This window comes from Urocitellus parryii, chromosome 15 (genome assembly GCF_045843805.1).
Source record: "Urocitellus parryii isolate mUroPar1 chromosome 15, mUroPar1.hap1, whole genome shotgun sequence".
NCBI classification, from domain to species: domain Eukaryota; kingdom Metazoa; phylum Chordata; class Mammalia; order Rodentia; family Sciuridae; genus Urocitellus; species Urocitellus parryii.
The window spans coordinates 9,110,829-9,126,102 of NC_135545.1; the positions used below are offsets into that span (position 1 = coordinate 9,110,829).

The 15,274-nt window shown below is 51.6% G+C and overlaps 1 protein-coding gene across 3 annotated transcripts in view; it reads right to left on the reverse strand.

Moving 5' to 3' along the window:
* Window positions 1-303, reverse strand: part of Bicra (BRD4 interacting chromatin remodeling complex associated protein) — a 68,102-nt gene extending 67,799 nt beyond the window's left edge. For all 3 annotated transcript variants that reach the window (XM_026410459.2, XM_026410458.2, XM_026410456.2), the window contains exon 1: window positions 189-303. The gene's annotated coding sequence lies outside the window, so the exon portion shown is untranslated. The remainder of the gene's footprint in view (window positions 1-188) is intronic.
* Window positions 304-15,274: the final 14,971 nt, after the last annotated feature.

The window sequence follows — 15,274 nt, forward strand, 5'->3', positions numbered from 1 at the left end:
CCCGGCTGGGGGGCTGAGAGTGAGAGTGTCGGGGGGGTGGGTTCGGCCCCGGCTCCGGCTCCCCCCACACACACCCTCGCCGCCAACCCCCACTCCCCCCTCGCTTTTGCGCCCTGTCACAGCCCCGACTCGCAGGTAGAGAGAGTTAAGAGATTTAAAGAGAAATTGCTACATTGTGAGAAACTCACCCTGATGTTTGAGCAGCCGTCGGCGCGGGGTCTCCGAGACGGCCCCGCACGGGCTGCAAAGGGAGGACCCAGAAGGGGCCGACCGGCCGGGCCGGTCAGCGCACTGCCTGATCGCATGGCGGCCGCTCGGCTGCGCGCCGGGCCCCGCCGCCGCCCCGCGCCGCGGCCCGCGCGCCCCGGGCCCGCGCCCGCTCCGGGGAGCGCCCCTCGGGTGTGCAAAAAAAATTTTTTTAATTAAATGCAAAAGAAAAAAAAAAACCTTGCAGGTTTTTGTGTCCCGCCCCCCCTCCTCTTCCTCCTCCTCCTCTTCCTCCTCCTCCTCCTCCTCCCTCCGCCCTCGCCGGGGGATGGGCTTGAGGGAGGCCCCGCCCCGCGCCTCCGCTAGCCAGCCCCGGCCCGGCGGCTCCGAGCGGCGGGCCCGGGAGCGAATGGGAGGCTGCGGCCGCCGGGTAGGGCGCCCTGCGCACGGCGCCGCCCCTCCCCCAGCCGGCCCGGAGTTTGGGGGTGCGCCTGCCCGGGCTCCGGCTGTGTCCGCTCCCCGAGCTGCGCTCCGGGTGGCAGTGGGAGGGAAGCCGAGGGGCTTTGCCGCCCAGACCCCGCTTCTGGCCCGCCTAGAACGGGACACCGTGCACCCTGGCGCGCCCCTCGAGGCGGGGGGCGCTGGCGCGGCGGGACGACGCACCCAAGGGGAGCATCGAAGGTTCGAAAAGGAAACGGGAGTCTAGCATGGAGGAGGAGAAGATGAGTCCCCGGAGGAGACCGCGAAGGGATCCGGAGTCCGAGCCGATCAGGTGGAAGGCGACCGCGTCTTTGGGGTGACCTGCCGGGCCCCCCGGGCGTGGCTAGATTACTTACCGAGTCCGTCTCTGTCGCGGCGGAGCCGAGGACGCTGGTCTCCCGGAGGCCTCCCGGGCCGCGCTGATGGGATTCCCAGAAGCCCCAGGACGCCTCCGTGGTGTCGGGTCCGCTTCCGCCCCACCGGGCCGGGAACGCCTCGCCGGCCCGACACTTGGATTCACGCGTTCATTTGCGGATCGCCTGGTGAGCGCCCACTGTGTGCCCTGAGCGGCGCAGGGGGCCCAGCGGGAACCGCGACTGCCCAGGCCTGCCCTCCCGGGACGGAGGAGCCCTAGAAAAACTGGTGCATTCAGTAGGTGCCCAATAAATAGGTGCTGAATAAATGAGAGATTGAGCCATAATATATGCGTTTTAAGCCTTGGCATTCTAATGTCTTGGCGGTACTGCCTGTAATATTAAGACATACATTTTTAAAAGTGTATTTTTAAAAATTAATTGTGCATGGCCCTGACTCAAACCAGTCAACTCCTTTACATTCTTCTCCTTCCACTTTGCCGTGTGATGTTGGGTAAATTACTTCACCTTTCTGGACTTCTATTTCCTCATCTCTAAAATGCCCACACGGCTCAGTCTGTTAGGAAACACAAGTAAGCCAATAAGTCACTTAGTCTCAGTTGCCCTTCTTGGTCTTGGCCTACAGATCTCAGGTTTCTTTGGTAAATTATGGTATATTTCTACCCCTATAATGTGCCCAGCGTTTAGTGCTCAAGAAAGATTTGCTGAACAAAGAAACAAAACCTACCTTTCCCCCCTCCTACACACACCCGACCTCTTAGGGGTGACCTTAACATCTTGCCACTTGGAATGAGCCTGGCTGGGTTTGGAGGAGCCAACAAAAGCCCAGCCCCAAATCTAGTCATGGCTGCCAGTCCATCTTCCCTGCTCTGCTCTGGCCCCTGACATCCTTGAAATCCTGACCAAACTTCAGAGTTGATGACAGGTGTTGTCAGGGCTGCTCTAAAAGCAATGGGTAAGGTATGAGAAATGCCCCATGGTGAGGAGCAACCAAAGGGATGGCCAAGGGCCTGTGTTGGGCCCAGTAGGGGTCCTGATGAACTGAGATCCACTGCCCTTTGAAAGTGACACCCTTTTCCTTTGAGAATTGGAGGCATGCTGTGAGTCCCGGATTAAGCTTTGGTTGTGAGACCAGACAGGTTCTGAGACTTGCCCCAGGCTACCCTATGCAGGGCGGGAGCTAATTCAGTACACCTGAGTCACCGGATGATTTAGAGACAGGCGGCTCACTTCTCCAACTCTTCCATTTTCTTATCTGTTCAACGTGAGTACATAGTGAGACACCCAAATCTGCCTGAACCCCAGACATTTTGTTATGAAAATGTCTAACATGGAAGAAGCAGAAGAAATATTACGGTGAAATGCTAAAAATCCACCACTTGTTTATTCGTACATTACTTGCTTTACCACACATCTGTGCATCTGTGTCTGCCAAACCCATAGTATTTTTTGATGTGTCTCAAAGTAAGTTGCAGACATCTGTTTACCTCTCCTGAACGCATCTGTATATGCATATCATTAACCACAGAACCATACCTGCCACCTCTCACCATTATAATAACCCCTGGGCCAGGCACTTCAACCTCAGTTCTATCCTTATTCCCATTTGTGAAAGATAAATGGGTTCAAAGAAAGTCACAACCAGAGATTCAGATTTAGCTGTCTCCATATTCCAGACTTCCTTGAATGCTAACTTGAGACTCAGTCCCACACAAGTCTCTGTATTCCCTGTCCTGACGCAGGCTGAGGGCTGGGCAGGTGAAACACACCTCACAAATGCTTGTTGAATAATAAAGGGGCCCAACCGAGATTACTGTGAAACAAGCGGCCTCCCCTATAGGCCCTGCAGCCACTCAACACTAGGTGTGGCTCCAAGAATGAAAATCCTGTCACTGCAATGAGTGTGGGTTTTTTTTTTTAGTTGTAGTTGGACACAATATTTTTATTGATCTTGGCCTACAGATCTCAGGTTTCTTTGGTAAATTATGGTGCTGAGGATCAAACCCAGTGCCTCACATATGTGAGGTGGGTGCTCTACCACTGAGCTACAGCCCCACTCTGTAAGTGTGGGTTTCTGAGTCCCTCTCACCATTTTGTAGGTTATTGTAATTATAATGGTGCAGTTGAAAAGGAACAACAGGAAATCCCTTTATTTGGTGTGGAGGGGTCCAGTGAATTGGAGAGCTGCTCTTCCACAACCAGGGCACTGGCTCCAAAAACCCTTTCCTCTCCCAATCCTCCAGCTCAGGGAGCGCCCCTTCTCCCATCCACTCGCAGGTCTAGCATGAAGTGGACCACGTCCGAACTCCCTTCATCTCTAACTGAGCCCTGCACCTCCAACCCACCCATCAGAGCAGTTTCCACGCAGCAGGACCACTATGGCTGATAGATCACTACTCCCATAACGAAAGAAGTGTTTTTGTTTTGTTTTTAAACAAGTACTTTGTACCTCTGAAAGTCAAAATAATGTCCTTCACGGCTCATCCGCTGCACTGGCGACTGTAGTCTTAAACTTAGCCAACCCAACTTGTTTCTCTCTCTGGGAGGATGCCAGCATCACGTGCAGTTCTAGTTTTCAGTCGAGCAGCACACACGTTAGTGCATTTTTTCGTATGTACAGAACACTTCAATAACAAGGGAAAACAAACGAAAACTTTGCCCAGTCCTTAAGCACTCCTGTGGCCCCTCCAGGTTTCGTTCAGTGGGGTGAGGAAAGAAAGTGTCCATCAAAGACCGTTCCTTGATCTGGGTTTCAGCCACTAGGCAGAGGTAGAAAGGGAGGGAAATAAAGCATGGATTCCAGGAAGATTTCTGCTCTTGACCGGCCCTTTAAGTGTGGCTGTTACAGCGGAGTGCGCTGCCTCACCTCCCTGCCCCGTTGGCCCGCCGGGAGCAGGGACCGCGGGTGGTGACAAAATCAGGCAGCTGCGAGCCCAACCCGGCCTCGGGTCCTCAGCGCGGCAAGTGCGGGGGGAGGAGCCTGATCGCCTATTGGTCCTTGTTTGGGGCGTGGTTACAGCTCAATCCCGCCCCGCCCCCCGGCCGGGTTAAATGGGTCTCGCGCCGGGGCCCGGGAATTATTCATCGGGGGTGGGGCCTGAGTTTGTTTACACGCTGCGATTGGCTGGATTTGAATCGGGCCGACAGCCGGTGGGCCGCGGGGCGGGGCTCCAGAGGGCGGGGGGGGGGGGGCCGGCGTCTGACAGCTCCAGTCAGGCAGGGCCGCGCCGACGTGCAGCCTGAGAGCTCGGCGACCCTGGCAATGGCCAAATGGCCAGTACCCGGAGAGGGTTGGGGCACTCGCTGGTTTCCCAATGAACGTTTACCAAGAGGGGAGGGTGAGTAGCGTTGTTTTGTTTTAATAAAAGTTCATAAGGAAAATCAAAAAGGGTAGACACAACCTAGTTGTCCATCGATGGGGGACTCTACATCTTTGTGGTCCATCCCACAAGGGGACAGGAAGTAGCTGTCGAGTGAGGAAGTGATTCATGAACTGACACAGAACAACCTGTGTATTCAGACCGACTGGGGGAGGGAGCAAGCAAGGGAGCAGAGTATCTAAAATTGTAAAAAGTGAGGATGAGAAAATAACAGGCTTAGAAACAAGTCATAGGAGCCATAGCCTGTGGGGAATGCGACAGGGATGGGTGGGTAGATGCTTATATATCTTTGTAAACTTTGGACCTTGCAGGTTCAGCACAATAAGAGATTAACAATAATAACTAATGATAAAATAGAACAATTATTACAGTGTACTGTAATAAGCCAGGTGCAGTAGGCACACCTATAATCCTAGTGATTCTGGAGACTGAGGAGGCAGGAGGAACAAAGTTCAAGGTCAATGTCAGTAACTTAGTGAGACCTTGTCTCAAAAAAACAAAAAGTGCTGGAGTTGTATCTCAGTGGTGGAGCCCTCCTGGGTTCAGTCCTCAGTACCAAAAACACCCCTCAAAACAAAGTCAAACTTCCCTCAAGAAAACAACAACAATACATGGGAATAGAAATTATTTAAAACTAATGAATTAGTTCAGGAATTTTTCCATTTAACATTCTGGTTAACATCATGGTTACTTGTTGGTGTCTGAAACTGCAGAATGTCAAACCCTGGATGACAGGTGACCACTGTATTTTAACTGCACTGAGGGGCCATTTCCTTGGCAATGCTTGAGAGAAGGGGAGTTGGAGAGACCCACCAGGCGCTCCTAGGAAGGAGGAGAGAATATCAAAAGCAGGACAGGCCCTCTTTAGGGAGCTGGCCTGTGGTCACCATGATAGGCAGCGGAAAGAGTTGATGGGATTTGACTCTTGTTATTACTCTCTGTTCCCAGAGATCCCAGGGAGAGAATGAAATGGTCTGCCTGCCGCCAAAGAGACTGGATTCTTGGTTGGGTCCAGATCTCTCTTGTGAAGTCCTCCCCCATCTGAGTTTGCACCAGGATTTGTGCAACCTGGTTCAGATGGCCATGGAAGTCGCCCCTGGCTGTAGTGAAAATTTGCCAGCTCCGAGATGCTATAGTTACAAGCAATGCTTAACCCACTGGTACTACCAGGAGGTGGTGGGTGCTCCTGTCATCTCTGGTTTGCAGATGTGGAAACAGGCCACAGACAGGTGACCAAATTGTCAAAGTCATGTTTGCAGGGATTCAAACCCAGTGGCCTTGCTCTGAAATTTGTCCTATCCACTAGCACTTTACCTGTGGTACAACCACCCCTAAAAATCTTTCTTTTGATGTCTAGTTTTCAGAGCTGAGGGTGCTCTACCACTGAGCTACATTCTCAGCCCAGTTTATTTTTTTGTTTTGGGACAGAGTCTTGCTAAGTTGTCCAGGCTGCCCTCAAATTTGCAATCCTCCTGCCTCCTCAGCCTTCTGAGTCACTGGAATTACAGGTGTGTGCCCCCATGCCCAACTTCAAAATTATATGAAGCTTTAGGAAGATTCTTTTTTTTCCCCTGGTACTGGGGATTAAACCCCAAGTCTCTAGCATGCTAAGCAAGTTCTGTGCCACTGAGCTCCACCCCAGCCCTCGTTCATTTTTTAATAAAAGAATTTCTGTTTTTCCTAAAATCTTATACCAGAGCAAACACTTCTATTCTGAGCACCTTCACAGTGGGAAAGCTCTCCCCTAGGCCTTCTTTCCCCTCTGCCCTGCTAAATGGTTACCTGACACTAACTGGGTGCCAGGCACACGTTAAAGCCTTTATATACACTGAATCTTCATAATGGCCTTGAAGGAGGAGCTGCTGTCCTCATTTCACAGATAAAGAAATAGGCGTAGGGCTGGGGATGTGGCTCAGAGGTAAAGTGCTCGCCTAGCATGCGAGAGGCCCTGGGTTCGATCTCAGCACCACATGAAAATAAAATAAAGATATTGTGTCCACCTATAACTGAAAAATAAATATAAAAAAAGAAACAGGCACAGAGAAGTTAAATAATTGGCCTAAGTTCTCTCATTTCTCTCCAGAGAAGGCACAAGAAGATGAAGAATGGCTGGAGAAGAGGAAGGTGTCATCTTCTGAGAGGGAGAGAAAAGAATGGGAATTCAGTTCTTTTTTCTTTTCTTTTTCTTTTTGCATACTCGGGGCTGACCCCACGGCCTAGTGACTTGTGAATGTGGGAATGGTGGTTCAGGGAGGTGGTGGGAGCTGGGGTCACATTGCAAAGGTGGTGAGAAAATAGCCAAGAAGCACTTGAAAAGATGGACAATTCAAGTCAAAACCACCATGAGATACCACTTCACGCCCACGAGCATGGGTAGGATCCAGAAAGGGGAAATCAGCAACTGCTTGCTGGCCAAGATGTGGAGAAGTCACGCCCCTCTTTCCCTGCCACTAGAAAGTGCTGCTGCCACTCTGGAGAAGAGTTAGTTGGTTCCATGATAAATTACACCTAGAATAACCATATTACCACTCAGGTGTATGTCCAAGTAACTGAGCACAGGTGTTCAAGCCATCTCTTTTCACAAATGTTCGTGGCAGCACTGTTCACAATGGCCAGAAGGTGGAAGCAACCAAACTGCCCAACTATGGAGGAATAGAAGAATGATACTTGGAAGATACCTGTGAGGGAATATTATGCTGCCACGTAAAGGAAGGAAGTGCTGACACACCCTGCAGTGAACCTGGAGAACTTGATGCTTTAGGGCTGGGGTGCTTGTAGCTCAGGGGCAGGGTGCTTGCATAACATGTAAAAGACCCTGGGTCCCATCCCGAGCACCATGGAAGAATAAAAATAAAAAGGACACTTACTGAGTGACTCCATTTAAATGAAATGCTGGAGGAGGCTGATGCTTAGAGACAGAATGAAGATTAGTGGTTGCTAGGGTCTGGGGGACAGGGAAGGAGTGGGAATGATCTTAGGGGATAGGCAGCTTCCTTCTGGGGTAGTGGGAAAGGTCTGGATTTAGACAGTGGTGAAGATCATCCAGCATTGTGAAGGTATTAATGCCACCCGCTTGAACACTTTAAACTGGTTGAAATAGTAAATTCATGTTATGTGTATTTTACTACAAAGAATTTTTTAATGTTGTATGTTTACATACCTTTATTTTTATTTATTTATACGTGGTGCTGAGGATCGAATCCAGTGCTTCCCATGTGTGAGGCAAGCCCTTTACTAATGAGCTACACAGCCCCAGCCCCTAATTTATTTACTTTTATGTGGTGCTTTGAATCGAACCCAGTGCCTCATATGTGCGAGGCAAGCGCTCTGCCACTGAGCTGCTACCCCAGCCCAATAAAAAGAACTTTAAAGAAGGGGGTGAGGAAGCAGAGGCGTTGCACATGTGTGGTTATTTCTTTTCTTTCTTTCTTCTTTTGAAACGGAGTCTCACTCTATTGCCCAAGCTGGTATTGAACTCCTGGGCTCAAGTGACCTCGCCACCTCAGTCTCCTGAGTGCTGGGACCTCAGGTGCTCGACACTGTGCCTAGCCAAGTATGTGTTTTGCTAAACTGCTGAGGCTGGCCTCAAACTTGCGGTCCTCCTAATCTCAGCCTCCTGAGTCACTGGGATTACAGGCATGTGCCCCTACACCCAGCCCAATTTATTTATTTTTCTTCTTTTGTGGTGCTGAGGCCTTGTGCATGCAAGGCAGGCACTCTACCAACTGAACTATGTCCCCAGCCCTTATTTTTTATTAAATGATACAATATATGGCAGTGTTTGCAAGAAGAGCAACAAAGACCTGGGAGGGGCTGGTGAAGGACCAGAATGCCACGGTGTGGAGGTGGCAGCTGGATAAAGTCCAGCCACACTCTGGGTTTCTTAGCACCTGCTCCAGGATTCCTAAGAGACCCTGGACCCACCTCACAGAGCTTCGGATCTGTGGAACTCTGTCTCAGAGTGGATGGGGCTGGAATGGGGGACTTGGGGTTTCGGGAGCTGTCACCTGACCAGACGTGGGTTTGGGAGGGCTTCCTGGAGGAGGAGGATGGTAGGAAAGGCAGGGTGGAGAGGGGTGTGGAGAGGGAACTGGGGATTCTAAGGTGTGGCTCAACCCGACCCCGAGGTGATTAAAGCCCTCCGGTGGCTCCCAGGTGCCACCAGACAAAGTCCAAGCTCCAGGGCTTGGTTGCCTGTTTTCCAGCACATTTGCCTGAGGTGCCCGCCCTGGAAGGGCAGCGCTAGGAACATGCCAATGACCAGGCAAGCCCAGCCCTGTTCTCACAGGCTCACAACCAGAGAGAGAGAGAGAGAGAGAGAGAGGGAGGGAGGGAGAGAGAGAACATATAACCAAGCCTTGCTCTGGAGTCCACACAAGCCCTTTGGCTACACGGAGGTCAGGCAGAGTTAACGTCCCTGGAGCTTCCTGCCGTCTCTATTCCTAAAGGACCACATCTCAGTTTTGCAGATACTGCCTTTTCTGTCTGTGCCTTTAATTTGTTCTTTCAACCAACTTCTTTCTTTTTCCCTGAGCAGGTTCCCCCAGGGCTCCCCCTGAGCAGCACCCGCTGTGAACTCACAGGCCCAATGGGTGGGTCTTTCTTTGTGAATTAAAGTCAATGCATGGCCATTAGGACCGGCCACCAGGGAACTCTCAGGTCTGACCTTTGGAGCAGCAGCGAGGCTGGAGTGGGGGGTGCTGGAGCCCCCCTGAGGGAGGTCCGTGCAAGACTTGCCAGATGGAGAGGCAGACAAAGGGGAAGGTCGGGCAGGTGCTGAGGCCCAAGGGTGGCAGGTTGGCTGGAGGGGACAATATGTGGGAGCGGGGAGAAGAGGGGAAGCAGGAAGCCCAGTGAGAAAGACGAAGCTCACAGGAAGAGAAACAGGAGTTAGTTGAACCCCATTATTCAGGAGCCTCTCTTATGTCTTCAGAAGAATGGGACTAGGAGCTGGGTGCAGTGGCACTGCCATGATCCCAGTGGCTTGGGAGGCTGAGGCAGGAGGATGGCAGATTCGACGACAACCTCAGCAACTTAGCGAGGCCCTGTGTCAAAATAGAAAAGGTAGAGCCCCCTTGGGTTCAAAAAGAAGGATGCGGAGCAATCCCAGGCTGCAGGAGCGGTCCCTTTTTGGTCCTGAGAACAGACGACCTTTCAAGTAGGTTTGATCCTTCCCGCTTCACGGGGGAGGAGCAGAGGCACAGGGAGACAGTCAGTCCTCCGAGGCCCCGGTGGACTGAGCCACTGTGGAGTTCTTCTCCGTAATTATTGTCATTATTTTCTGTCCTGCTCTGTGAGTTGGAATTTCTTTTTCATAATCAGACTCTAAATCGACAAGAGACATGGAAGAAGAGACAGAGGGTAGACAGTTCTTTCTGGAAGTTTGCATAGGAAATGCAGGGGGAGTGAGGCCAACGAGGGGGGATTTAAAATCATTTTTAATAAGAAGATTAAATATATATTAAAATAAAAGGGCACCATTAATTTCACATAACTGTCACTGGGTCTTGCCAATGATCAGCTCCATGTTATCTTATTTCTGGAGTCTCCTGTTAACCTCCACTCTCACCTGCTGGATGACAGTTGTCCCCTGGTACCCAAGAGGGATTGGCTCCAGGACCCTCTTAGATACCAAAATCAGGGGATACTCAAGACCTTTGAATAAAAGGGCACAATATTTGCACGTAATCTACCCACATCCTCCCAGGTACTTCATAATCATCTCTAGCTGACTTACAATACTTAGTCCAAGGTCAATGCTGTGTAAATAGTTGCTACCCTGCATTGTTTAGGGAATAATGACAAGAAAACTATCCACATGTTCTGTGTAGGTGAAGTTTTTTTTTTCAATCCATGGTTGGTGGTTGGGGATGTGGCTCAGGCGGTAGCGCGCTCGCCTGGCATGCGTGCAGCCCGGCTTCGATGCTCAGCACCACATACCAACAAAGATGTTGTGTCCGCCGAAAACTAAAAAATAAATATTAAAAAATTCTCTAAAAAAAAAAAATCCATGGTTGGTGGAGTCTGCACTCTCGGATGTGAGGGCCAACTGTATTTTGATTCCTTCGTTGATTTTTTTTTCTTTTCTTTTTTTTGTCTCCTCGGTGCTGGGGATTGAACCTGGGGCCTTGTGCATGCTAGCCAAGCTCTCTGCCACTGAGCCACAGCCTTGCTCCCTGACTGCATTTTAAAACACATCTCAGACATCACAATATTCCATTTACTTTTCATATCTCTGAAGGAAAGCTCAGGGTTTTTCTTTTTTAGTTGTAGTTAGACACAATAACTTTATTTTATTTAATGTGGTGCTGGAGATCGAACCCAGTGCCTCCCACATGCCAAGCATGCACTCTGCCACCGAGCCACAGTCCCAGCCCAGAAGGCCAGTTTTTAAAAACATAACTACAGTCCCATGCTCCATCTAAGAGATGCCCAGGATTTTTTTTTACATCATTGAATATGCAGAGTTCAGCTTTCCCCTGTCCTCTTCTTTTAATTATTATTATTGTTTTATCACAATCAGAATCCAAACAAGGTTCTTGTTTTGCATTGGGATTTGTTACGGGAGAGGCAGGGATATTTGGGGACGGGGACAGGTATGGGCTTTGTGATGGTTGACCTTGGTGGTCAGCTTGACTGCATTGAGAGGCTCTGAGAATTGGTAAAGCACCATTCTGGGGGTGTCGACAGGTATTTCCGGAGAAGATGGGCATGTGGGTTGCGAACCGAGTGGGGAAGTTCGGGAGTGGGTGGCACCGTCCCACAGGCTGGGGGCCTGGGTGGAACCAAAAAGCCGGAGGGGAAGCTTGCACCTCAACCCTTCCGGAGCAGATGTGGTTTTTGCTGCTGCTGCTGGTGAAATCCAGGCTCCAGATTCTTCAGCCTCTGCGGGTGGACTGTCCCCGGGGCTCCAGGCCTTCAGTCTCAGGCTGGGGCTCCACCATTGGTCTCTCCTGTTCTGAGGCTTCCGCTTCTTGGCCTGGGCAGCAGCTGGTCTCTCTGGCTCTCCAGCCTGCAGACTGCCCTGGTGGGACTACTGGTCTCTGATTGTATAAGCCTTTTTAATAAATCCTCTCATATAATATTCTACTGGTTCTGTCCCCTTAGAGAAGCCTGACTCCTACAGTCTGGCAGAGGGGAAGAGAGGTGAGGAAAGGAGGAGGAGGAAGGGGGCCGCACCTAGAGGAAGGAAGGAGGGAGGGAGGGACCATGGCCTCTGTCCTTGAGTGAGAGGGTGGAACCCAGGAGCTGTTGGCTAGAAGAGCCTCCTTCAGGAGGCAGCAATGAGAGAGAAGAAGGGGAACCGTGCTCTGGGGTGGGTGGCAGGGGGTTTCCTCTCCAAAGGCTTCTGTTTGCACAGGAAGCAGGGACCTGGTCATCATCTGGAGGGCAAGTGGGGAAAGCTCAGCAGAGACCCAGGGAGATGGCCCTGTGCTGGTTTTGTCTGATTCAGGTAAAACCCGTCAGGCTGGCTGGGTGGTTTCCTCCTGCTGGTCCAGCTGGCTGGGAGAATACAGATGGCTGGACCTTGGCCAGGTGAGTATTTTGGAGGATGAGAGTCATGAGGAGGCTGAGAATGCTTGAAGAAAGTGATTCAAAAGATGACTCATGGAAGTGAGGCTGAGCAATGCCTAGGGGGTGAGGACAACAGGAAATGGCAAATGAGAGGAGGAGCCAAAGGTCAGGGTGGACCCTTCCCTCCTGGAGAACATCTTTTGCCTTGGCTTTGTTGGGGCTTCCCTTTTATTGGTTTTCCTTCCGCTTCCCTGTTTCCTCCTCTTCAATATTATCACTGGTTGATTCCCCAATGCCTGCACTTCTCATAGGACAGATCTGGGCCTCCTCACCTATTTTCTGCCTTGTTTTCCTAACAGGATCATCAGTTTGAGGATCATGGCTAACTTTCTTCCTTAAGGGAAATTTCCTGTTCCTAGAATGGTGTGTATGCAAGCACATGTGTAGGGGCAGTGTGCTGAGAGGACCACAGGGGTGGTTTGGCCACTGCTGTCCCTGGAGAGCAGGATGGAGTTTCCACTTTTGACAGGTGGGTTTCCCTGCAGCCACAGTGGGGATCCCCACTGGTATCACCAGGCTGGCTCTAACACAAAGCAGTGGCCACTCGTGTGCCTGATGGACTCCTTCAGAGCCTGGTACATGGGGCTGGCTGGCACCCGTGCCACACCGTGGTGTTTGGAGCTGCTTGGATACAGTGTGGTCACCCCAAGGAGAGAGGCTCCTGGGGGACTGCGAGTCCACCATCCCTATCGCCTCCTCCTTTGCAATTAAGAGTAGGACAGTTGGGGAAATCAGGACATGAAATACAAAATCACAGGATGAGTTTTGTTTTTGTGGGTGTGAAGCTGGGGGTGGAACCCAGAGCACACACCTGCCCCTCCTGCCTGCTGGGCCCGTGCTCTCCCCTGAGCCACTAAGCCCTGGCCACAGCCCCCAGGCATAAATCCTTTTCTTTCTTTTTTTTTTTTTTTTGGTACTAGGAATTGAACCCAGGGGCGCTTAACCACTGAGCCCCATTCCCATCCCTATTTTGTATTTTATTTAGAGACAGGGTCTCACTGAGTTGCTTAGTGCCTCACCATTGCTGAGGCTGGCTTTGAACTCGCCATCCTCCTTCCTCAGCCTCCTGAGCTGCTGGGATTATAGGCGTGTGCCCCTGTGCCTGGCCAGAGAGAAATCGTTATGTTACGTGGAGTTCTCTTCTAGCCAAGCCGGACCCACCACACACGGAGGGGAGCTGGCACTGAGCAAGATGGCTCCAGCTTAGCGGGGCTGTGACACGGTGAAGCCAAGGCCGACCTGCGGGACCCTCGTGTAAGTGCCAGTCACACTGTTCCCTCCTCTGTGGTGAGCCCTGGCTGAATCCAGCCACCTTCATGCACCGTCCTCGCCAGGGCCCGGAGGGCCTTGCACAGCTCTGGAGTCAGCAGAGATTAGTCAATACTCGGCTGAATCATCTAGTCATTAAATGGCTGAACATCAAATTTCTTTTTTCTTTTTCTTTTCTTTTGTCAAAATGGGGTCTCACTTTGTTGTACCGGCTGATCTCAAACTCCTGGTCCAAGTGATCCTCCTGCCTTGGCCTCCCAGCAGCCAGGAGTGCAGGTGAGGAGGAAACACAATCATTCTGTGAAGTCCTAAATTGAGTTACAGGAGGATGGAGGCGGGTGGAGGCCAATCTGCTCAGGCCCAAAGCAGAAACACCTGGAGGCCGTTTGCATTCCTCAAGGTTATGAAAGGCTCACCCAGACCCCACGCGGCTCCCCTGGGTGCCGCCAACCCAGCTCACAACCTGCCTGTCCAGAAGCAGCCAGAGCCTCTCCTGGATGGTCCTCCTGTCCCAGCCTCCCCATCCCTGCGTCTGCCTCTTTGGCTGGTGCACTGCAGCGTGACCCCTCATGCTTTCCTTCCCCACATTTTTGTTATAAAACACACTTTGCGGAGCTCTCCTTGCTGTTTTCCCACTGGTGCCTCTCCTCGCGACTGGAAGTTGCAGGAACTTGTCCCGTGACCTGTCTTCTAGCTAATTTCTGAAGTGACTCCATAAAACCTTGTTTCTGAGATTCCTGAGTCCCCAGAGTTGTGGTTCAGCACGTGCTGGTGGTTCGTTGCCAGGCAAATGCCACCTAACCCTCCTTCCCATCCCTGCCCGCTCTTACAATCACCCACATCCCTCTGGACACAAACCCTGGGGAGAGGAAAGCACTGGTCTGGGAGTCAGGACAGCTGCCCCCAACTTGCTGTGTGACTTGAGGTGAGACCATTCCCCTCTCTGAGCCTCCATTTCCAGATGTGCAGATGAAGTAGCTGGGCCACACGCCGTCCCTGCTCCTTTCCAGTTCTAACATCCTGTCTCCACCTTTCTAAATGGAAGTGATCAACTTGGCCAGATTGGGAAGGCAAAGTGAGATCCAGCATCTCAGCCCTGTTTCGGGGTGCTGACAGGAATTGTGGGTTCGAGTAGAGGAAGGATTGGGGCAGGGTGGGTGGGGAGAGGGCTGTGTAATTAAGCAGTCACACTGTGGTCTGGTTGATTGTCGCAAGCCATCCTTGGGCTGTGTGTGACCTGGGCGCAACAGAGCTCTATGAGGGGACAGGTCTGGCGGTGGGCTAACTGGGCTGAGCCTGGAAGTGCGCCTCTCCTCTGGCTCTGCCTGTGATCGCACAGCACCTAGGATGGGTGTGACTTGCTAAGGTGTCAGTCAATCTGCTGACCAAGACATTGCAAAGCAAAACCCCACCTTTGAAATCTTACCCCTGACTTATTTGGTGAGAACATTCCATCCAATCTCCTTTATGGGTCCCCCTATAAAAATAAAGGGATTCCGGGTGCACGCTGTCTTTCCTAGCCGACCCTCGGGGTCGCAGAGCCCTACCTCCATCAGAGACTCAGTTCCGTGTGTTGCGTGATTTCTTCACCGTTTTCTTATCTTAGGGTTGCAGCCAGCTCTTGGGAACCCTGCTCATCTCATCAGGGCGGGCAGCTGGCTAGGGCTGGTCATCTCAGTTCTGCTTCTGGCGAGGTGGCTGCTGGAAACTTCTTATCTCTGGAGGGCCAACTTCCACCGCTGCTCTGCTCGGGATGTGTCTCTGTCGCCTCTGCAGGAGGCACCTCGGTTCCCCAGGTTCCCGAGGAAACCCCTCCTCTCAGCGGTGACGGTGACATGTCTGCGCGTCTGCGAGGCTCCGCTGTGCAGAGCCACTGCAGACATCTGGAACAGGAGGCTGCAAATCTGCTCCCCAGTCTTTAAGGGGGACGAGAGGTTAGGTAAATTTAGGGCTAATAAAACTTTTACTGCTAATTTTTAGATCAACACT